General features: G+C 51.2%; 1 protein-coding gene across 1 annotated transcript in view; it reads left to right on the forward strand.

Annotated features, from left to right (window-relative positions):
- The window catches only part of il1rapl2 (interleukin 1 receptor accessory protein-like 2), a 146,863-nt gene that overhangs the window by 53,642 nt on the left and 68,686 nt on the right, over positions 1–24,535 (forward strand). The window lies entirely within an intron of this gene.

The raw sequence follows: 24,535 nt of genomic DNA on the forward strand, positions 1-24,535 counted from the left end.
CAGTGCATGCTGGATAAGTCGATAGGTCATCTCACCCAGATCGATGAGGAAATGGTCCAAAGAGCGACAGAGATGGAGAGAGGAGGGCTGGCCCACCTGGTATAGGTCACCACACACACATCATGTACACACACACACATACTGGTCACAGACACACATATTCTACACGATGCATACGCACACTCTTTAGGACGTCTTCCCTGGGACAATATCTCTTTTGTCTTTTCGTGTGAATGCACTCATATCAGGAGAGGTTGTTTGTGAGGTGATCGCTGCATTACGTTTATGCGTTAGTGTGGGATTCACGTCTTCCATTGGGCTTAGTCTGGGTCAGCTCTCTCGGAAAGCATCTGTGGTCATGAAGCATGTGAAACGCAGTCTGTACCCAGCCTCTCCAGACTGACAGCCTCCCTCTGTCCAGCCTCCTCCCTGAGCTTCTGTCCAGCCTTTCCCAGCCTTCTCTACCCACTCTCTCAGTCTACTCCTCCCGCCTGTACCCGGCCTCTTCTCCTCATTTACCCAGCCTCTTCTCCTCATTTACCCAGCCTCTTCTCCCCAGCCTCTTCTTCCCAGCCTTCTCTACCCACTCTCTCAGTCTACTCCTCCCGCCTGTACCCGGCCTCTTCTCCTCATTTACCCAGCCTCTTCTCCCCAGCCTCTTCTTCCCAGCCTTCTCTACCCACTCTCTCAGTCTACTCCTCCCGCCTGTACCCGGCCTCTTCTCCTCATTTACCCAGCCTCTTCTCCCCAGCCTCTTCTTCCCAGCCTTCTCTACCCACTCTCTCAGTCTACTCCTCCCGCCTGTACCCGGCCTCTTCTCCTCATTTACCCAGCCTCTTCTCCCCAGCCTCTTCTTCCCAGCCTTCTCTACCCACTCTCTCAGTCTACTCCTCCCGCCTGTACCCAGCCTCTTCTCCTCAGCCTCATTTACCCAGCCTCTTCTCCCCAGCCTCTTCTTCCCAGCCTTCTCTACCCACTCTCTCAGTCTACTCCTCCCGCCTGTACCCGGCCTCTTCTCCTCATTTACCCAGCCTCTTCTCCCCAGCCTCTTCTTCCCAGCCTTCTCTACCCACTCTCTCAGTCTACTCCTCCCGCCTGTACCCGGCCTCTTCTCCTCATTTACCCAGCCTCTTCTCCCCAGCCTCTTCTTCCCAGCCTTCTCTACCCACTCTCTCAGTCTACTCCTCCCGCCTGTACCCGGCCTCTTCTCCTCATTTACCCAGCCTCTTCTCCTCAGCCTCATTTACCCAGCCTCTTCTCCCCAGCCTCTTCTTCCCAGCCTTCTCTACCCACTCTCTCAGTCTACTCCTCCCGCCTGTACCCAGCCTCTTCTCCTCAGCCTCATTTACCCAGCCTCTTCTCCCCAGCCTCTTCTTCCCAGCCTTCTCTACCCACTCTCTCAGTCTACTCCTCCCGCCTGTACCCGGCCTCTTCTCCTCATTTACCCAGCCTCTTCTCCCCAGCCTCTTCTTCCCAGCCTTCTCTACCCACTCTCTCAGTCTACTCCTCCCGCCTGTACCCGGCCTCTTCTCCTCATTTACCCAGCCTCTTCTCCCCAGCCTCTTCTTCCCAGCCTTCTCTACCCACTCTCTCAGTCTACTCCTCCCGCCTGTACCCGGCCTCTTCTCCTCATTTACCCAGCCTCTTCTCCCCAGCCTCTTCTTCCCAGCCTTCTCTACCCACTCTCTCAGTCTACTCCTCCCGCCTGTACCCGGCCTCTTCTCCTCATTTACCCAGCCTCTTCTCCCCAGCCTCTTCTTCCCAGCCTTCTCTACCCACTCTCTCAGTCTACTCCTCCCGCCTGTACCCAGCCTCTTCTCCTCAGCCTCATTTACCCAGCCTCTTCTCCCCAGCCTCTTCTTCCCAGCCTTCTCTACCCACTCTCTCAGTCTACTCCTCCCGCCTGTACCCGGCCTCTTCTCCTCATTTACCCAGCCTCTTCTCCCCAGCCTCTTCTTCCCAGCCTTCTCTACCCACTCTCTCAGTCTACTCCTCCCGCCTGTACCCGGCCTCTTCTCCTCATTTACCCAGCCTCTTCTCCCCAGCCTCTTCTTCCCAGCCTTCTCTACCCACTCTCTCAGTCTACTCCTCCCGCCTGTACCCGGCCTCTTCTCCTCATTTACCCAGCCTCTTCTCCCCAGCCTCTTCTTCCCAGCCTTCTCTACCCACTCTCTCAGTCTACTCCTCCCGCCTGTACCCGGCCTCTTCTCCTCATTTACCCAGCCTCTTCTCCCCAGCCTCTTCTTCCCAGCCTTCTCTACCCACTCTCTCAGTCTACTCCTCCCGCCTGTACCCGGCCTCTTCTCCTCATTTACCCAGCCTCTTCTCCCCAGCCTCTTCTTCCCAGCCTCTTCTACCCAGCCTCGACTCAGCCTCTACTCAGCCTCTTCCACCCAGCCTCGACCCAGCCTCTACCTAGCCTCTCCCACCCAGCCTCCACCCCCAGCCTCTCCCAGCCTCCTCCACTCCATTCTCCAGTCTCCAGCTTTCCCACATGGCAGCCACAAAACAGCACCTCCGGCAAAGAAACATTCTGACTTTTTCACCATGACACCAGCAGCAAAGGCATCCAGATTTCAGGGGCGGGCAGGGAGAAAAGACCCCCTGTAGTGGTGGCAGAGCACAGGAGCTGTGCTCTCTGAGTGCACCACATCAGTTTTGTTCAGGGGGGAGGCAATGAGGCACTGGTCTCAAAAGTTTGCATTAACGACTCATGGAACCAGGTTTGAAGGTCAAATTTGTGGTCTTCAAATTGTAATTTTCTTTGTTACAGGTCACGGTTCTATTCACAGTATGTATGCACTGAGAGTTTTGTACCGTTGGAACCAAAACGTCTCTCGGTGTGTGTGGACGACAAAGTAAATGGAGCCATACAAATCCATTATTAATAACAGAAAGATCCTTTGAAAAATAACGGTTTGGGCTAGAACTCTCTTTGTAATCTAAGTGAAACCTCTTTCAGGTTCGAGAGAAGGGTTGCTAACAGCAGCTTGTAGAGATGACCAGGGCTCTGTCTGAAACCGGAGGGCTTGGCGCATCCATGTCTTGTTCTGTGCAGCGATCTCCGTCTTAATTAGAGGCTGAGAAAAGACTGGGCACACACACCGCACACACACCGCACACAGGCTCACACGCGCGCAGACGTTCATGACGCACACACGCAGCAGTGCTGGCGTTCCTGTGTGTTTGTGAGGGGAACATCTGCTATTATACAGACCTCAGCGTGGTCTGCAGGGCACAAACACCCCCCCCCCACACACACACACACCCCTCCAAGAACAGGATGAGGGGTTTCATGTATAATCACTGCTGGAGTGCTCGTTGTGCCCGTGCAGAGTGTTTGCTTTGCTAATTAGACATTACATTTAAATGTGAACATCCAGCTTCCTCTTACCCAAACTAATAGGTGGGTAAAGAGGCCAGGGTGTGTAAGATGCGCTGTACCGTCAGTCCTGGGTGCTCTCACAAGTAGGGCAGCGTCTGCATATATGACTTTATAGCGCATCTATCCATTGGCGTTAATGGTACCGTAATGAACTACCCAGTTAAATGCAGTACAGTAGATTGTCCATGCATGAACCCTTCACCGTGGTTCTCTAAAGGCACTTTAGACTGTAATTGGCTTTTAAAGTTTGGACGTCGTCAGTTGGACCACACTTGGGTAGCTATCATCCAAGCAGAGAATGACATGCTGCTGGTGACAACCTGCACTTATGTCCTCCCACCTGAGGGAAAGAATTCAACACAATAATTAACCCAGGCTTGTCAGAAAGGCTGGCTGGCTGGCCGGCTAGCTGGTTGGCTGGCTGGCCGGCTAGCTGGTTGGCTGGATGGCTGGCTAGCTGGTTGGCTGACTAGCTGGTTGGCTGACTAGCTGGTTGGCTGGTTAGCTATCTGGTCGCCTAGTGGATGACTAATTAGTTAGAGGTTTGACTGACTGGCTGGCTGGTTGGTTTGCCGGCTGGTTGGCTAGTTGGCTAGTTAGCTGTCTGGTTGACTGTCTGTCTGGGTGTCTGGATATCTGATTGATTGATTAGCTGGTGGACTGGCAGACCAGGCTGGCTGACTTGATGGTCGAAACAGTGAGAAGATGACAAAGAGGTGATAGTAGAGGCGGTGTTAGGTCAGCAGGTCTACACCTCCTCCCTCTCAGGTCCTTTCAGGGCCTGTCTGCCCTTCAGATTGTGGGAGGACTGGGAGATAGGGGGATAATAGGGAGGAACCTGGCAGCCCAGGGTAGGGATGCGAGGGGGTCCTGTGCTTCGTATGCCTTGCAGCAGCAAACCTGGCAACACTTTGTCAACAGCAGCCAGCAGCAGTGAGCTGACCTCCGCCTCTGGCCTCAGACTGGGGCGGAGCAGAACCCTGCTGGTCTGAAAGCACCAGCGTCCTGTGGCTTTGTGCTCCAGCCAGCTTCCTGTTGAGGTCCAGAGTTGCTGAAAGGACATCTACCGTGTACAGCATGCTCTAAACATCACGGCAGGGCTGCAGGTCTATCTTTCTTCACCCTCATTCTCTTTACTTCCATAAACCAGTCTGGGATGGATTTTTTTCCCCCCAATAGCAGATAAACAGACATCATACAAACAATAAAAACATGAACATGTCTTCCTCAAAGAAATTGGAAAGAAGTTCAACCCAATTACAGAAACTTTGAGCATTCAGTTTTTCCCCTCTCATGAAGTGCCAAAGAAAATCTTAGAGACTATGAAACAAAATGGCTTCCTATCAGGGAGTGAGAGTTGATTGCATGACGTTTATAACCAGAATGTGTCAGCTAATATCAAAGGGGGTTTTGATGTTGAGCCATTTCCCCATTCCTGATACTTCATTAAACTGATTTCTTGGCATTGTCCAATTAATTAGAGAGAGACGTGCGCCCTCCTCTGAGGCCGTCAGACATGTCCCTCGTCTCATCTGGACAGAAAGGCTGATGGGTAATTTCTGGCCTAGACAGGAAGCAGTTCATTAACATGAGGCAGTGTCCTGCTTATCCCCACATACAGCAGCACATACCTGCCAAAACCTAGCTTGGATTATGAATTAAAGTTTGCTTGAAATAAATTATCTTTAATTCTTTGCGTTTTTTAAACCAATGCAAACTACTCATGCACAGACATGTAACCTGCTTCGGCTAAATGATAGCACAAATGTTTTATTTCATAATAGCCAAATGTTGTCTTTCAAGTAGATTCATGTCTATATTGCTGGTTAAAATGTAGAATTTCACTAAAGTAAAACATTTGTTTTCCCTCCCGAATTTTTTTAACGAGTGTTTGCATATTTCGTTTGTATTATGGAGACAGTGGTTGTCTGCTTGCTAACTCATGTTGTGAGCTCAGTTGTTATAAACGTCTCGTCAATTTTCTCTCCAACACAAAAGACTGAAAAAGAAGAAAGACTCTCGGAAATCCATTGTAGACATTCTGAAATACAGGCTGTCCCGAATGTTCTGGAACAGCATGGTTCATCTGCTTTACCGCAGTCATTAGCCGTCTGTGCTGTGAGGCAGGGTTAGAGCTCATCTGCTTACAGGTGTGTGGCTTTTTGTTCCACACATATGTCTCTCCTTAAGCGTGTCACGGCCAATCAGGCGTGGCGAGGCATGAGGAGGTAAATATAGCATGTTCAGTCTTCTAGCCTCCGACCAATTACAGCCTGTTCCACCAAGGTGCTCTAACGAGCAGGGTTATATTTGACTGCGTCTGTCTCGACCGGCCCCGTCTGTTGTGCTCACATCCACCGAGATGCAAGTCTGCCAGGGTGAGCCCCGGGAAGCCCCTGTTCCTTCTGCCGACCGCGGCCAGCGTGAGTTTGCCCTCCTGGCGACCGACAGAGGTAGTTACAGGCCGACTGTGACGACGGGCGTTAGCGTAGAAGGTTGGAGGAGGAGTGTGGCACATCTCAAGGACATCAGGGCAGCCATCTTGTCTTCAACCTCTCCCGCAGCCCTGGCGGCTGCCACAGAGCCACCCTTTCAAACGGAAAATAATGAAGCTGAAAAGCGCCGACACAAGGCTTTGCTTTGACTTGATAGAGGGAGAGTGGATGGCACCCGAGCTCACCCAAAAAGCACCCTGCCAGACTGGGCCTGAGAACAAGCCTCTCTCTCTCTCTCTCTCTCTCTCTCTCTCTCTCTCTCTCCCCATCTCTCTCTCTCTCTCTCCGTTAACCGTATATCACTTATACTCCACAGGATATTTGGAGGCCGGCTCTCTTGTTGTCTCTAAGGCACAGCCCGGCTCCAGTTTCATCAAGTCATTACCCCCCCGCCCGCCACTCCCCCCCGCCCCCTCCACCACACTCTTTCTTACCAAAATCCAATTTCTTTTTCCTTTTTCCACCTTCACACTCGACACCCCTGGAAGCCGTGTATTTCTGGTCTCCAGGTGATGAGCTGCGCACGTCCTAATTACTCCTGTCGGTTACCGTGCAGGATAATGTCCTCGGAACATTCCGGTAATCCAGCCCCTGAACCAATGACAGATTGAGCGACAACTGACAAACATACCTTGATACAGATGTGAAACATTCACCTCAGAGGACCTTTACAGGATACAGCCCAGCCTGTTTTCTGCTTCAGGCACGTAGGATAGTCTTTCAGCTATTTAATGAGCACACCTATGGTGGTATGGTTCTACTTCACAACAGCACTCTGTTTAAGAATCCAAACTACGTCCCTACCCAACTGAAATTTACATTTCATTTATTCGTTTAGCAGATGCTTTTACCAACAGCGGCGGACAAAAAGTGCACACCTTCAGTAAGTGCAGCCGATAATCAGTCAAGTGCACAGTTCTAACAGTGTTACGGTGGTGAGCGACAAGGAATGCTGCGTTCCGACGAGACACACTGCAACAAGAACATCATCCTAACCAGGCATCTCAACTCATGTCAACGAAAACATTAGCTCAACTATTACGTCGCATCATTTCGACGTCATCAAATCTCAAGTAGAAGAGTGTACGATTGTCGGAGGTGCTGTCTGTGATACCAAAACAACGCTGCAAGATTTCGAATATCCCATGCCCAAAAGGTCCGATTCATAAGTGAAGCATGGTCGTAAAAGTCAGTTTCAACAGGTCTGTTGAGTACTGCTGTAAGCTGCCCTCCAGTGAAGTGATCAGTCGAGGTAGAGTTTTATAGGGACAAAGACCTTTTTACAGACATCAAAGACCATCATCAGGCATCGCTAAAAGGACTGCCTGAACCCGACCTGAGACCAGGCCTCGTCATCAGAGACGGAGAACCATGATATCCACCCATCCCCTCTGACAGATCAGAGACCAGTCGGATCTAAAGGTGGAGACAAGTGGGGTAAGCGGGCCACCAGGTGACCCCTCTCATTGACCCTGGTGTCTGAGGCTGACCCCCTGCGGTCGATGACCTGTTCCTGGTCTGTATGTTCCTGGTCGTGTGTGTGTGTGTGTGTGTGTGAGCGTGGAGCGTGGCCTCCAAACCCCAGCGTTGAGCCTCGTCTCCATGCTGGATTAGCCTGTATTTACTGTTCAGGAACAATAACACCAAGTGAAGTCCTGTCCATTCCACTCTCTATCAGCCTTGAAAAGAGCAAGACGAGGTTGAGGGGAAGGAGAGGAGGGAGGGAGGCGACGAGAAAATAGTCGGGGGGAGGAGAGGAGAAGGGATGGGGGGGAGAGGGTAGGAAAGGAGGAGAGGAGAGGAGGGAAGAGGGGCAACACGCAGAAGGAGGGGAGAGCGTGTGTGCGAGGCTTTCAGTCGAAAGTGTTTCATGTCGGCCATCTGTCGTCGCTCTGAGACATGGAGAGAACCTCGAGGAAGGGGCTGTCGGCCGCGTCCACACTCTGCTGCCTCTCTCCTGCTAATGATGATGCAGATCCGCCGCACACGCTCCTCCTCTGGCAACACACACACACACACACACACATGGACGCACTTACGAACACACAACACACTCACGCCTCCAGAAACCCTCCGTGTTGAGGTGGACCGTGGGAGAGGGGACTGGAAGGGTCTGCACGAGACGAGGACTCCACGGTGAGGACTGACTCAGAAACGCCACGTTCCGGCGGTCCTTTCTTCTCCGGAGACGGGCCTCTTTACCTGATTCCGTTCCGTGTCACGGTAGGAGACATGTAGCTGGGAGACACGTTGTTAAAGACCCTCTGTTTGGTTTGAGGGAATACATGTCGTGAGACATCTCCAGTGTTGGAGTTTGTCCGTGGAGCAGGCGTCTGCAGATGCAGTTGGGCCGAGGAGGGGATGGATTTGGATCTCGGGGTCTGTTTGAAAAAGGCCACTTCAGTCTGATTTATCCATTCCCGTTCCCTGGCTGTGTTTGTACTGCCACGATCCATTTGACGTCCTGTCAATCCCAAACTATTTTCGAACTAATGACATAGAACTGCTGATTTACTGAAACAAAGATTACAGCTCGCAACTGAAATGACAGGATACATCTATTTAATCCTGTTGAACCTAATCAAAAGTGAACGTCATAATGTGAGTTTCATTATTTATAGTCTTGCTTGTGAAGTAGTCATGACAGTGAAGGCATTCGCATGCCAGTGTATGCAGTGCAGTAGCGGAGATGGACTTTGCAATGGTGAGTGCAGCCGAAAATTAAGGACCAGAAGTGCATGAATCTGAAAATATTACCTTGGTGAGTGTCAAGATAAGGTCTGTAGCTGTACAACCAACCAAGCTCCGTATCGTCATTCAAATTGTGTTCTCAAACAACCCTGTTTATTCTATATTGCTGACTGGACCTAAATATGTAAACAAAAATCAAGTCGATCCGGTAAACAGACTGGTGTACACCGAGAGAGAAGGGATGTGTGACTTGTCTCATCGTGGCCTGTGAAGGTTTGTGCCTATTGTGCTGCATTGGGGAGGTGTGTGTGTGTGTCTTCTACGAGAAGGAGACACAGCGTCGCCTGTGTCTGGGTCTCACTCGCCCTGCCACCCTGCCACCCCTCCAGCCCCCTCCCCCCCCCCCACACACACACACACTCCCCGTCCCTGTCCTGGCAATCTATAAATCCACATCCTTTGATTTCTCCCAAGCTCCCTGGAAAGTTGCTGACGAGCAGGAACACACAACAGCCAAGCGCAGAAGCACACACACACACACACATGCACGCGTTCCCACACACACACACTGTTGCTTGAATGCATAGTCTGTCATCAGCAGAAGTGACATGTTTTGTTGAGTGTTGTTAGGCTGGTTTGGAGGGAGGTAATAACACACGAGGCTCAAGTGTGTGTGTGTGTGTGTGCGCGAGTGTGTGTGTGTGTGTTCATTTGCGAGCAAGCGCGTGTGTGCGTGCGTGCGTGTATTCTGCTGCAGAATAGTATTTATTCATGGTAGATTTCCAGTGTATTATTGTTCCTTTCACAGCCTGGCCCTCTTCATTACTGCAGTGTGGACGTCTGAACGCTCTCCCACCCTCCCTCGCCTCCCTCCCTCCCTGGCCCCCCCACCCCACCCCCCCCTCAACTTCCCCCTTCCTCCTTTGGTCTCTCCATCCTTCACACAGCCGTGCCCGGTGTCCCCTGTGTGTGTGTCTAGTATTTGTGTTGAACATGTACAGCAGGGGTGTCAAACTCCGGTCCTCGAGGGCCGCTGTCCTGCATGTTTTAGATGTTTCCCTGATCCAGCTCACCTGATTCTAATGAATGGTCGTTATAACAACCCATTTAATTGAATCAGGTGTGTTCGAGCAGGGAAACATCTAAAACATGCAGGACAGCGGCCCTCGAGGACCGGAGTTTGACACATGTGATGTACAGTATGTTCAACATGGAAGGTGCTCCACTGTCTGTTCTGCCTGCTGTACCTCTGTCCCTCAACTCCATCATGTGGACGATGGATTCTCCAGTATTCATTCTCATTTTTTGATACGTAACGCACGCACGCACGCACACACACACACACACACACTCTCACAGACATAGTCACACACACACACAAACCTAGTGTCACGCAAACCTAGCGTCACACATCCACACGTCCACACGCACACTCACAGACATAGTCGCACACACACACACACTTATACACACACAGACACACGTCTATTAGATCAGTAACTGGCGTCATGGGGGAAGAGAGACAGATGAAGCCGATTTGTAGCGTTTAGAGATGAACAGACGGCCACATCAGACAGAATTAGGATGATGTCACAACCACTTTCCCTGAAGAGTGTGTGTCGGTGTGTGTTTGTGTGTGTGTGTGCTATTGAAGCCACAGAGGGGTCCCCAAGGCCGGTAGAGGGTCTTCCCACCGGGGCTACACTGAGACTAACCTGACCAGCTTGGCCTCTCTCTCTCTCTTTCTTTCTGCCTTTGTATCTCTCTCTCCTACTCTTTGTCTCCCCTCGCTATTTTCAATTCAAATCAGCAGTGAAAGAGATGAGAGGTAGAGATAAAGAGAAGAGGAGGGAAAGAGAAAGCGAGAGACAAATGATTATCGTGCATTTGATGATTGTTTTTGCGTACTCTTTTGTTTGCCGGGGTCATAGCGTTGAAAAACATGAGAGTCATCTACTGTAGAAACGTGTAAAAGTTAAACCAATGACACAGAATTGGATCGAGGGGGGGAGAGAGTGTGGTAGAGAGAGATGGAGAGGGCGGGGGTGGTAGGGGGCGGTCCAAGATGAACAGGTGCTCAGTAGAAGTGGGACCTGCACTGGGCTAACTTGTGCTTGACACCTATCCATCATCTGCACTCACATGGCAGGAAACACCACAGCCCTACTTGCACACACACACACACACACCTCAAAAAACGGTGTAAAGCATAACCATTGGGATGGACTTGCAACACACACACACACACACTGCTGGTCTGTGTGTCTGTTAATGATAGGGCAGTCATACCGCGAGGTCGATGGCAAACAACAATATGTCCGTCCTTAATCATTGTCCCCTGTGCCTTCAGTAGAAACACTTGGACCTAATAAATCCAACCTGCTCCAGGTCACAGTCACGGGGTTCAGAGAGAGCGAGAGGGGGGGGGAGGGGAGGGGACAGGAAGGAGAAAGGGATGAGATGAGGTGGCGAGGTAAGCCGGCTGGGTGGTAGGCGGGGTGACGGTAGCTGCTTCTGCTGCGTCATTTCAGAGCTCTTCCTCTGATCTGTGCCATCTCATTGGACTGCTGTGTAGACCGTGCGTGTGTGTGTGTGTGTGTGTGCAGCCCAGGCTCAGAGAGCAGGTGATGGACTGCGGTTAGATGTGTGTTGCTCCCATCTAATGGAGGAGGGCAGTGTTAGGGAGCAAGCCTTCAGGGTCTGTTTCTCTGCATGTGTCCGGTAATCTCCGTGTGGACTGGAGGGTGACCGGGTAATGTAGGGACCAGACACAGAATCCCCTTTCCCCTCCTCCTGCTCCTCCCTCTTATCTTCCTCCTCCTCCTCCTCCTCCTCTTCTCCCTCGGAGCGTGAAGCAATCCGACACCTCAGTGCTGCACGTCCCCGCCCTCCTCCTCCCTTTCTCTCATCGCTCCATTCCTCGCTGAGCCTCTTTTCACCCCAATTTACCTCCAATCCTTCTGTCCTTCCACCACCCGCTCTCTGGCCCGCCAACCGCCTCCAACGCTAACGCACACGTAGGCCGCGTCTACCCCGGACTCCCCCTCAGACAGAATGAGTATGTCTCTCTGCTCTATTAAGATTCCCCGCACAGCCCGTCTTTTTTCTCGCTCTGCCGTCACCTGTCTGCTCTGTGGGAATGACGGCGTAATTCGGCTGAGCCTAGCCCGGAGCTGTGTGTTTGTGTGGGTTTGTGTGGCACCTGGGTTTGAGTGGCGCGTGGGTTTGTGTGTGGATGTGTGGAGTAGAGGGGCTGGCAAGTTTTGTCAAGTTGCCCCTTGGACGTGGTGGGACGGGAAGGGAGAGGAGGAGATGGCGGGAGGGGAGAGGCGGAGAGGGAAGAGGAGAGGATCTGAGGAGTGGAGTGAGAAGAAAGGAGGAGAGGGAATTAGAAAAGAGGCGCCAACAAAAGAGCCATGAAATATGCAGATAAAACTCATGAAATGTTCAATTTTAGAATATGTGCATTTTAAACTAGAGGTAATTGAGAGTGTGAATATGTGTGTGTGTGTGTGAGAGAGAGATAGAGAGAGAGAGAGAGAGAGAGAGAGAGAGAGAGAGAGAGAGAGAGAGAGAGAGAGAGAGAAAGAAAGAGAGAGAAACAGGGGGTCAGCACTTGCTCCTAGGCTGGGGGGGGGGTCTAGGAACTCACTGGTGGGCTGACATTTGCAGAGGGCACCGCCCCCCCTCCGAGAGGAACCAGCCGGTTGGCCGGCTCTCCGGCCATACAGCAGGAGACAGGAAGGAGACTGCCACTCCAACACTAATTAGATCCTCATTTACAAACCGGGCTGGAAGAAGGGCAAGAGGAGGAGGATGGGGGGGGGGGGGGGAGGTGGTAGGGATGGAGAAAGAGGAAAGGAGATGAAGAGGCAAAGGAGAGAAAGAGAGGAGAAGCGGAGGGGAGGGAGAGAGAGAGAGAGAGAGAGAGAGAGAGAGAGAGAGAGAGAGAGAGAGAGAGACACTGACAAAGAGAGAAGGAGAGCAACACCATTTTGGGAATTGCCAGGGGGGCAGAGGAGGAGGAGGATTATTAGAAAAGCTGGTGTTAATGGCCGCCTATCTGATAGGGAGGGATGGAGAGCGATGGAATGAGATGGTGGGGATGGGATGGAGGGAGAGAGAGAGAAAGACAAGAGCAGACGCAGACACGGAAAGATAGGACACAAAGAGAGGAAACGAGAGAGAGAGAGAGAGAGAGAGAGAGAGAGAGAGAGAGAGAGAGAGAGAGAGAGAGGGAGAGAGAGAGAGACAGAGAGAGAGAGAGAGAGAGAGAGAGAGAGAGAGAGAGAGAGAGAGAGAGAGAGAGAGAGAGAGAGAGAGAGAGAGAGAGAAGAGAGAGAAAGAGAGAGAGACAGAGAGACATGACCTTGACAGAGAGGATTGTGATGGTCTGTCAGAAAGGAGTTCCAATCCCATCGATAAGACGCTCTGTGACAGGGATTCACACCCACATGCTACACACATACGCACACACACACACACACCATTACAGTGCTGTGTGGACAGCTAATTGTGTTGTGTAGTGCTGTCTGTATGTCGCGCCCTGATGATGGAGATACTCTGGAATAAAACTGAGGACAGCAGGATGTAGGAGAGGAGAGTGAAAGGGAGAGGGAGGAGAAGAGAGAGAGGAGGAGGGGAGGAGCAGACAGGAGAGGAGAAGAGTTAGAGGAGGAGGGGAGGAGAGGAGCAGAGAGGAGGGGAGATAGAGGAGGAGGGGAGGAGAGGAGCAGAGAGGAGGGGAGATAGAGGAGGAGGGGAGGAGAGGAGCAGAGAGGAGAGGAGAGGAGCGGAGAAGCGATAGAGGAGGAGGGGAGGAGAGGAGTGGAGAGGAGAAAAAGAGAGGAGACAGTACAGGAAAGGAGAAGAGAGGAGGATGGAGGACAGGACCTATACCGCATTCTGTTATTGCATACACTGTACACAGCAAAATCACCAGGCACAAACACACCATCAAAAATAAAGCTAACCTCCGCCAGCCAGACAAGTTCTGCCTGTTGTTACCTAGATTGCGCTGTATCAATGTATGCTAAACCCATATGATTTGATTGTCTACCTGGATCTTGCATCATCATTATCGTGGCAAAGCCAATTTGCTAGCCAGTACAATTGATTAATTAATTAATATATATTTTGTGATTTTAAATAAAAATGAAATTGTTGAAAACATGATTAAAGACAGACATGTGTGTCAACACAGTAATGCCTCTGGCTTCGACTGTCACCGGCAGACACATCAAAATGTCCAGAAAATCATATTGTTTCAGATTTTTTATATGTACTTACCGTGAATTAAATGTAGCTGACTCTGCATTACACAACTAGTGGACACTTTATAAAAGAAGCTAATTATTCTGCACCGAGTGAACTTAATGAAGCACACCTCAAAGTCTTTTAAAGAGTATCAAGTGTTACGGCACAGATGCCTTCACTCCCTAGCTGCACCTCCCTCCCTCCCTCCCTCCCTCCCTCCCTCCCTCCCTCCCTCCCTCCCTCCCTCCCTCCCTCCCTCCCTCCCTCCCTCCCTCCCTCCCTCCCTCCCTCCCTCCCTCCCTCCCTCCCTCCCTCCCTCCCTCCCTCCCTCCCTCCCTCCCTCCCTCCCTCCCTCCCTCCTCCAACCCCTTCCCCTCCTACCTTCAGTCCTCCCCTCTTCTTTCCTTCATCTCTCTTCCTTCCTGCCTACCCACTTCCGCCAACCCACAGACCATTACCGGCCTCTGTGTGTGTGAGTGTGTGTGTGAGTGTGTGTGTGAGTGTGTCAGGGGAGCAGGTGCCAGTCTAGATGGATGTGGTGTTTGGGCCCGGGTCCCGAGTGGTGCTGATGTCCGTCTCCTGCCTGTCCCGCCGTGGCTCCCTCCAGGGCCCCGGACTAGCTACGGACCAGCACACACACTCACGCGCACACACACACACACACACGCACGCACACGTACACTCACACACGCTCACACACCCACACCCACATGGTGCCAAAGAGAGAAATATTCTTCTTCTAAGTCTTTCCATCTCAGCGTGATAAGCAGAGCAGCCAGCACTTGGCAAGGAACACAATGAGGCAGAACGCGTTTGAGATGTACAGTAAGTATTAAGTACAAACTGTTCCCTGAAAGGATTCGGTTTGGAACCAGGAACACCTGTTTTACTCCCGCAACAAACCCCCCCTGAATGCCTGAATGCTCTTGTGTCCTGCCTGACCCAGCATAGCCATGCACAATACAGCAGATACTAAAGGGACGTGTCTACAGGACTGTCACACACATACACACGTAGCCACACACACCCACTGTCAGACGCACACACAACGGTCTCTCGAAATCCACCTACTGTGTGTATATTCGGGACCTACACACACATTCACAAGCACACACGTGTTCACACACACATACACACACAAATACACACACACACAGGAGGCTGGTAGGAAACAGGGAGATGAATCACCACCTGGGTCAGGTTATCCAAACCTGCTCAACCCTGCTGTCATCATCTCTGGTCTGAGGTCTTTTGCCTGTGTGTGTTTATGCTTGTGCGTTTATGTTTGTTTGTTTTTGTGTGTGTGTGTGTGAATGGGTGTGTGTGTGTGTGTCTTTGAGGGGATGGGAGGGAACCTGACTCTTACTGCGGCTCATGCAAGTGACTCTCCTCTCCCCTTTCCCCTCCCCTCCTCTCCTCTCCTCTCTCGTCTCTTTCCGGGAGAAAGTGTGTGTTTAGATCTGAGCAAACTCGAGATCTTCCACTGGGACAGAAGCTAATAATCGAGCTACTCTCCTCAATTTTGTTCTAACACACACAGACACACACACAGTAAATAGGCACAGGGCACAATGAAGCCATTAAGAATTATCAAAGGAAATACAAGCATTTGCGAGAGGCAGTGAGAGACAAAGGCCCAAAGAGAGAGACAGAGAGACGGAGAGAGAGAGAATCCCCCCTATTTTGACAATCTGAAACGTATCAAAACGCAAAGCGCAAGTACATTTGTGGGCGGGACTCCGCCGCTGTTGCTATTATACTGGCGGGATAAATGACTTTGCGCCTGGCGCAAATCTAAAATGGGTTGGTCTGAAGGAGCTACGTTACTAATGGGTGTGGTTTGGGCGTAATGTGCAATAAACCAATCAGAGCGTCATCTCACATTCCCTTTAAGAGCAGTGCTTGTTCCATGGCGATTGCTATTATAACGGCGGATTTGCCAGGCGCACGCCAGGAGCAGTTCACAGCCGAGGAGACTGACGTTCTCGTCAGGGTTGTAAAAGATCGAGAAGTGACATTGTATGGGAAAGGCAGAGCAGTTTTCTCATTGCACTAAATTGCCCGCTCATGCTGCTCATTCAAATTCTTATTTTTAAATATATTTTATTTTTTAAATTGTTATATTTTTTAATTATTTAGTTCTTAGAATTTTTAAACTATTGTACTTTTTTTTACTCAATTTAAGACCGGTAGGCCCTATATGTTTATTGTTTGCGCCTTCCTGCCACAGTGTAACATGCTACATGGCAAATAATCCAAATTCTGATTCTGATCCTGATAGATATAGGATAAGAAACCCACCCAAATCAGCTTCAGTTAAACAGTCATGGGAGGAAATTGCCACAATTGTTACAAATCAAGTTCACATACGTAGAGATTTCTCATGAAAATCTTTTTATAATCATTGAAGAAATGTAACGTGCCATAAATCAAAACAATGTAACGTAGCTTTGCAGAAAGAAGACTCTGGCCTCGCCAGCAGTGCGCACGGACCAAGCTGGCGCCCTTAAAATAGCATCTGAATAATGCGCCGTTGACTTTAGACCACGTTTTTCCTGGTCAGTGGCGGAATTGTTTATCGGAAACTGCAAGATAGCACCAGGGAACGTTTGCGCCGGAACACGCCTCCTTTTTCCGCTGAACCGCCCACGGGAGCGCAAAGTCATTTCGACGTGCGTCGGTGGAGGGAAAAGTCGGCTTTGCGTCGAGTGCAAACGAGGAATGACACTAGCGGCGTTGACAAAGTCATTTGCGCCGGGTGCAAGATAGGGCCCGGAGAGTGAAAGGGATGTGTGGCGAGGACACCGGCCTGTTTAACGAGGACGTCTGCTGGCAGGATCACTGTCGAGCGTGCGTACCCACCAGGGGGATAGAGACGGAGGAGAAGAGAGACCTGCCCCCCCCCCCCCCCTCCTCCAAGACTCCCCTCCCTCCCCGCTCACCTCACCCCCTGTCTGTCAGAAGACTGCTGAAAGCAGCTCGATCACTGTCAGCTTGATCAGAGGCCGTCAGCGTTTCTGACAGGCTCCTCCGACCGGCCAGAGAGGAGCTTCTGAGAGCGTGGAGGCTGAGGTGTTCTCCTCTCCGTTCCTTTCATGTCAACTTTGCGAGCGGGGAGCAGCACCAGTCCCAGAGTACAGCCCGGAGTCGTGCTGGGCCCAGGACTTGTCTCGTGCGACGCTGAGCTCTCCTCGACAATGAGCTTCTACAGCTAGGGAACCGTCTGTCTGGGCGTCTGTCTGTCTGTCTGTCTGTCTGTCTGTCTGCTCGCCTGCCTGTCTGTCTGACTCTCTGTCTAGCAGTGGGCTGGTGTTACATTGTCCTTGAATGATGAGGGCTGGCCACATATGAAAGGCTCTTTTTAAGTCTGTGGGTGTGTGTGTGTGTCTGTGTAGGTGTGTGTGGGCGGGCGAGCAGGCGGGAGGTTAGAGAGGGGGTTGAGGCAGAGCAGTAGGTAGCAAGGTGACCCCTCCTCGCTTTGTTGCCAGGTTGATGACCGAGCTGTGTACCTCATACCTCAGAGACTGCCACTTCAAACAGTCTGTGAACGGACACACGCACGCACACACACACACACGCACACATGCATACACACAAACATACACTCATACAAACACTCACTCACCCACCCACACATGCACACAGACAAAACCACACAAACACACACACTCACAAACACATTCACACATACACACACACGCACACGAACGCCCGGATGCTGATGAAGTTGACAGTGGTGCAGCTTTTTTTACACTGAAGGCTTTAGTGTTTGTGTTCTGAAGCCAGTGGATGACTAACTGGAGAGATCTTCGGGCTGCTGTTCACCCAACTGACACAACGAAACGACAACCGCAGTCAACACCCCCATCCCCTCTCACTCCTCATCCCCCTCTCCTCGCCTCGCCTCGCCTCACCTCTCTCCTTTCCCTCCCCTCTCCTCTCCCATCTCCTCAGTCCCTCCTCGTCACCCTCTTGCCAGTGTCCTAAAAGGAGGTCCATCGTTCCTCTCCTAGCATGAGATGAGGAGCAGGATGGCTTGATTGACAGCGTTTCGCTGCTGCGCCGTCGTGATTACAGTAACACCCGCTCGGGTCTCCTCCGAAGGAGCGTGTAACTCTGCTCTCCTTGGCTCAGCGCATCGTTTTCTAGGAGGCCCAAGCATAGTGCGCGTGACCGCGCGTGTGTGTCTCCTCCACATAAATAGCCCTGCAGTAACAGCAGCGTATGGACCGAGTGTCGGCATGGAGTATTTAATCAGCATCAGGTGGCATGATAGGTGGCGGGGGCGGGGTGGGGAGGTTGGGAAAGGTTAGGTCGGTGTTGGGGCCCGGGGCGGTGGTGGAGAGGGGGGCGGTGGAAGCGTGCGTTGGGATGGAGGGCGGGGGTCCTCCCTTTAATCCCTTGTTATCCTCCCGATGGTTAGCTTATCGACGGCGCGTCGGGCTGGGGCGTCGTCCGGGCAGATTACTAAAACGCGCGCGCACATAAGTGTAGTCCATCGATCCCTCCGGAGCTCTCTGCTGCACGACAGATTTTCCACTGCTGGGCACGGACCAACGCCGCTGCTTCTGAGGAGACACCAGGGGGCGGGGGGAGGAAATCACTCTTTGTTGATTTTCGGGGGACTTGGACACCTGCCCTGTTGTTCTTTTTGCGCTAATTCTAAGTGGGAAGAAGAGATAAGAGCGAGACGGAGAGAGGAGACAGAGAATGGGAGAGAGTGAGAGAGTCATTGAGGAGCACATCGCTGGTACCGTTAACAGGGGAGGATTGTGGGTAGGCCACAGGGGTGCCCTCCATCGCAGGCTTTTGTTTACTGATGCAGTGTGAGGAAGAGGAGGAACAGGAAGTAGTCTGTGAATGTGACAAAGACTATTTGCAGCAGTTTATCATAGAGTGGCTCTCTGACTCTCGTCCAGCCCCTCCCTCCCTCCCTCCCTCCCTCCCTCCCTCCCTCCCTCCCTCCCTCCCTCCCTCCCTCCCTCCCTCCCTCCCTCCCTCCCTCCCTCCCTCCCTCCCTCCCTCCCTCCCTCCCTCCCTCCCTCCCTCCCTCCCTCCCCTCAGAGGGGTGAGACAGTGTCCGCTGCAGAGCCACTGGTCTTTATTAATGACACAAAGGAATAGAGCTGCTACCTGCTACCTCTCTCTCTCTCTCTCTCTCTGTTCCTTTGTCTCGGTGGCCCTGTGACCTTTGTACGTCCTTAGGCCCCTCTCTCTCTCTCTCTCTCTCTCTCTCTCTCTATCTATCTTTCTGTCTCCTTCTGGACCCCTCCCCCCCCCCGCACACACACACACAGTCACATTCACACACACACACACACACAGTCACATTCACACACACACACACACACACACACACATACAGACACACCTGCATCAGACAGTGTCACCCAGCCTGCCGGCTGATCTGGCTCTGCGCCACGTTACCACAGGGTGGAGGAAACATCCGGAAGGAGACATGAAGATAGAGGGAGAGAAGTGGGTGGGGTGTGATGGGAGGGGGCGGTGTGTGTGTGTGTGTGTGTGCAGCACAACAACAAGCACTTCAGAACTGACAAATGCGGGGGATGTCCCTCTCTGTACACTAGCAGCACTGTGATAAATGGGGTTTGACAATACACGAAAACACACACGCACACCATCCCATCACACCTCACTCTGTGTGTGTGTGTGATGGTGTGTGTGTATGTGTTTGATCAGAAACCTGGTTCTATTGGGATCCTGGAGAGATATGGAGAGCAACACTTATGTTAACATATTACCAATAAATATGCTCCCGGTGCTGTGTTGAAGATGGAAAACTTTGTGTGTGTGTGCGAGCGTGTGCAAGGGTGCGTGTACATGCCGAGCTCAGCAGTGATAAACAGCTTATTGAGAGAGAACACAATATAAATCTATTAATGTCAACACAGAATCAGGCCTAGCCTATCACACGCCTTTGTGCTTGTTTGATTACTATTGCTCCCAGAATTAAGCTGCTCTTAAGCTGCCAATTACACAGACACACACACACACACATACACCACCAAGTTCTGCAGCTGTCTAAAAGGCTGATTTAAATATCTGGTTGTCGCTGTTTTCTCCTATTTGTCTTCCTCCTGTCCCTCCCTCCATCCATCTTTCTTTTCTTGCCCTGCTCACTCGCTCTCTCTTTCCATCTATATCTCCGTCGCTGTCCTCGCGGAGTCTGACGCTTCACCCCTCCTCTCTTAGGTTGTTTTTGGAGGGGATAGAAAAGGAGAGGGCACGAAGATGGAAAGATCTAGCACGTCAAACCTCTGCATCCTTAGGTTGGGCCTAGTCTACACATTTCAAAATCCAAACATCTGATTGGTGATATCTACTGTACATGATGTGTGAAGTAAAGTAGACCAACATAGCTTCGGTACTTTGCAATAGTCGTTTGCTGGGGACACAGAAATGATAAAGCCAGGGTTGTGGTCATTCGATTTCTTATTTTTTGCCTTTGAGGATTTTACTCACACCCTAAGTCTGGTTCTGCCACAGGACGGGTGTGTTAATGTGACGGAGGTAGAGTGTGGCAGCGTTGATAAATGCCTATGCTCATCTCTAACACCTCCCACCACGACCCCCTCCACAGGAAGGCCATAACCTCAGCGCATCTCCATATTTATGATCTGAGCTCAGATTGGCTTGGTCTGGAACACTTTTAACTCATCTCCCAGGAGCGAGTGGAAGCTACTGCTGTTCAGCCCTTCTACCTCTCTCTCTCTCTCTCTCTCTCTCTCTCTCTCTCTCTCTCTCTCTCTCTCTCTCTCTCTGTCTCTCTGTCTCTCTGTCTCTCTGTCTTTCCCTCCCTCCCTCCCTCCCTCCCTCCCTCCCTCCCTCCCTCCCTCCCTCCCTCCCTCCCTCCCTCCCTCCCTCCCTCCCTCCCTCCCTCCTTCCTCCCTCCCTCCCTCCCTCCCTCCCTCCCTCCCTCCCTCCCTCCCTCCCTCCCTCCCTCCCTCCCTCCCTCGCTCCCTCCCTCCCTCCCTCCCTCCCTCCCCTCCTCCGTGCCCTCTGTCTCCTATCTCCTTTCATCCCTCCCTGCCACCCTCTCTCTCCTATCTTCCTCCCTTCCCTTCTGTCTCCTCCCTCCCTCTCTCTCTCTCTCTCTCTCTCTCTCTCTCTCTCTCTCACCCGTCTTCTCCCCATCCACCCTTCTTCCCTGCTTTCTCCAAAGCCCCTCCATCTTCCTCGTTTCTCTCTCCTCCTCTCCCGCACTCGTCTTGCTCCCTTGCTTCCATCCTCCTCCCTCACAGCCTTCTCTCTCCTCCCTTCCTCCTCCCCTCCCCCCTTCCGTGCTCTTCCAACTGGTTAAGATACATGTGAGCTGAAAGCTATTCATTCAACGTTTCTCGGAACATAATAAACAAGTTATCAGACGCGAGTCGGCGGTGAAATTGCACATCAGCACAAAGCACTCGGAGAGAGAGGCCGTGACTCCGGCACTGGCCCCCACACACAGCCAGCTCCCACCTGCTTGCCCCCCCCCCCCCCCGCCCCCCTCCTCCCCCTCCACAGGCTGTCAGAGCTGAAATTGTTCCATAGCTTCATGATATGGCCAGTTTTTAGCCCGCCATCCAGTCAACACAGCCAGTCAGCCGGCCAGCCAGCAGGTGCTGTAGTGTACAAGGGACTTTACAGGGGATGTCTGTCCAGTGTGTCTAAGCTTACACCAGCTCTGAGTCGGGGTACACAACAGCTCAATTGCTCCTACACTGGAAGGCAGTCCCTGTTGACTGTGTGTGTGTGTATGTGTGTGTGAGTATGTGTTTGTGTGTGTGTTATAGCTCTCAGGATGCTGACATTCAGTGACTTTCAGAGTCTTAGATTAGCTTGAGGCCATCTCGGAGGTTATTCAATAACGTACAGACAGTACGGATGTGCGCTCATGTCATTAAAATGATTTGTGGTTGTATCAGTAGTAGTACAAGTGGCAGTATCACTATGTATGTTTATCAGACCACAACTATGAAAGATGTTTGACTGCTGCTGATGTTGAATAACAATGACCTTTGATTAGGCCTTTGGCAGAGGATGGTTGGTTCTCCAACCCACAAGGCGGACCCACAGGGCAGGAGCTATCCAGGAACAGGGTTAGGAGCCCTACACTTCGCAGGCTACATCCCTCTGTCTGACCAGGGGCTGCAGATATGAATGTGTGTGTGTGTGTTCTCTCACTCCTCTCCTATCTGTCTCTTTGTTCCGGTTGTTTCCAGTTCTGACTCAGACGAGGTTGATCCGTTTGTTAAATATCAGAGGTCGGACCGTGCAAACGCTGGGAGTCTTTCTGTCTGACCAGCCTAGGAGATAACGCCCGCCTATCCTCTCCTGTCCTGTCTTCTCCTAGCTCTGGGGCCTGCCCTGCCCCAGCCTCTAACCCAGCCTCTAACCCAGCCTCCCACCCAGCCCTAGCCTGAGACGACAGTCCCAGACTTCCTTCCTTATCCTTTTTGTCCTTCTTTCCTCCTTTTCTGCCATCCTTCTACCATCCAGTCCTCCTCCCTTGCCTCACTTATCCCACAGTGCTCTTCTGTTTATGTAAGGTGTAACCTGTGCAGTCAGAGGCAGTTTGGTGTGTGTCTGTCTGTGTGTGTGTGTGTGTGTGTGTGTGAGGGAGACTTTAGCCCATCAGACCATGTTGACATGCTCCTGTAACTCCTAACACGTGTCAGTTCGCACGAAAACTCCAAGAATGTCAGACAATATACACACACACACACACACACACACATACACACACACACACACAGCACTCCAGTTCTGGGTAATTCGCAGCAGACAGCAGATCATCTAGTACTGTAGTAAGAAGGTCAGCTACTCCGAGGTTGTTGGGGTGATGTTTCAAACAGGCTCATTACACCTGCTGTAATGTGACCTACACACCCTCATCACCGTTCCCATCGTCTTCATGCTCTTCCTCCCCAGCACATGGAGAGATCCGGATCTGTGGAGGGAAAGAGAGGGACTTTTCCAGAACAGCACAGAACCTGAGATTCCTTTGAAGCTGTGAGACAAAGCGAGGAGGGGTTGGGGGTGGGGAGAGGGGGAGGTAGAGATGAGAATGAGAGGTAAAGGGGAGAGGAAGAGAGTCAAAGAACAAGAGACAGAGAGTGTGTGTGACAGAGAGAGAGACTCCATTTGAGGGTTGCATGTTAATACTGCACAGACCACGATGCAGCACTGCAGGTCACTGTGTTGCTGCTCCTGGATGAATCAGACCCCCTGTAGCTGTGAGTGTGTGTCTACAAATTGTGAACATGCAGCTCATAGTGACGTACTGCAGGGTGGTACAGCACTGCTGTGTGTCTTAGGGAGGGGCTAAGCAGGGGGCTCCGGGAACTCATTCGGCCCTCGGGACTTCTGTGCATTTATTTGACCGATATTTTATGAGCAACTTCTCATTTACAAATATAATAAAGGTGAGTACATGAGTTTAATTTACCTGCTCAAACTCAGAGCTCATCTCTTTTTCTGATCTGAAGACCTCTTGACTCCACTCTATAGTAGCCTACCACACCTATCCAGTCACAACATAACAAACATCAACAATGTATCAAAAACATAGCCTGGCTGCCAGCCCAACTTAGCCCCGCTCACAAAACAATTTGGTGGGGAAGTTGGGTCTGGGGTCGCTAGTTTTGGGAAAAAGTATGTCCGAACAGGAGCTGTTCGGATTAATCAAATTGTTTGGGAGGGCCTAATACGATGATGGACAGATGATCAACAGTAACGTAATCAACCATGTCACCAAAGAGCACTTGTTTTCCACAAACAACATATTACGTTGCTCTGATTGGTTGTAGGTCTATCCAATTGAGCGAAGAGGCATTTTTTTCTGGGTTCGGTTGAAACACGCCCCTTAGTCACAGCCCAACGGAGAGTTTTCAGACTTATATTCTGACTAGAATTATGAGTATGACAACGTCAGGCTATCAAAAACAAGCCATGGGATGGTAAATAAAAAGTATTTTCCATATTCAAATACAAGTATTTGTGTGAGTTGTTCAAATGAAAGTATTTGAATAGGGTTCGCAAAATGGTAGGTTAATAGGTTATTAACTGTGCAAGTGCAATGCAAGTGCATTGCAAGTTACTTTGACTTATAGCCAGGATTTACATTAATTGGTTGACTGACCGAGTTAATTTTCTTCTCCAGCTCGGTGCAAAAATAGGCCAAACCTGCAGAAAAGTCAGTTACCAGGCTACATAAGCTGCTAGTTTAAAACACCCGGTCTGCTACTCAAAGCCAGTGAGTTGTGAGGTGATCAATATGGATATATCTGTTTGCTACCTAGCAATTTAGACTGGTTGATACTTTATATTAGAGTGATTGGGGAGGGGAGGGGAGGGGAGTCAGATGGCTGAGCGGTTAGGGAACCGGGCTAGTAATCTGAAGGTTGCTAGATCAATTCCCGGCTGTGCCAAATGACGTTTTGTCCTTGGGCAAGGCACTTCACCCTACTTGCCTCAGGGGGAATGTCCCTGTACTTACTGTAAGTCGCTCTGGATAAGAGCGTCTGCTAAATGACTAAATGTAAATGTAATGTGATTGTGTGCGTGTGCGTGCGTGTGTGGAGGGGGTGGGGGTGGGTCCTGACCTATCTTGTTCGTTTTACTGTCTACCAGTCCTACTCACAATCTACTGTGATTGCGTCTTCCTTTATTGCTACATTCTAAAGCGTTGTGCATGTCTAGACGCTCT

The sequence above is a fragment of the Hypomesus nipponensis genome, chromosome 1, assembly GCF_054491055.1.
Source record: "Hypomesus nipponensis isolate SF chromosome 1, ASM5449105v1, whole genome shotgun sequence".
Lineage (NCBI taxonomy): Eukaryota > Metazoa > Chordata > Actinopteri > Osmeriformes > Osmeridae > Hypomesus > Hypomesus nipponensis.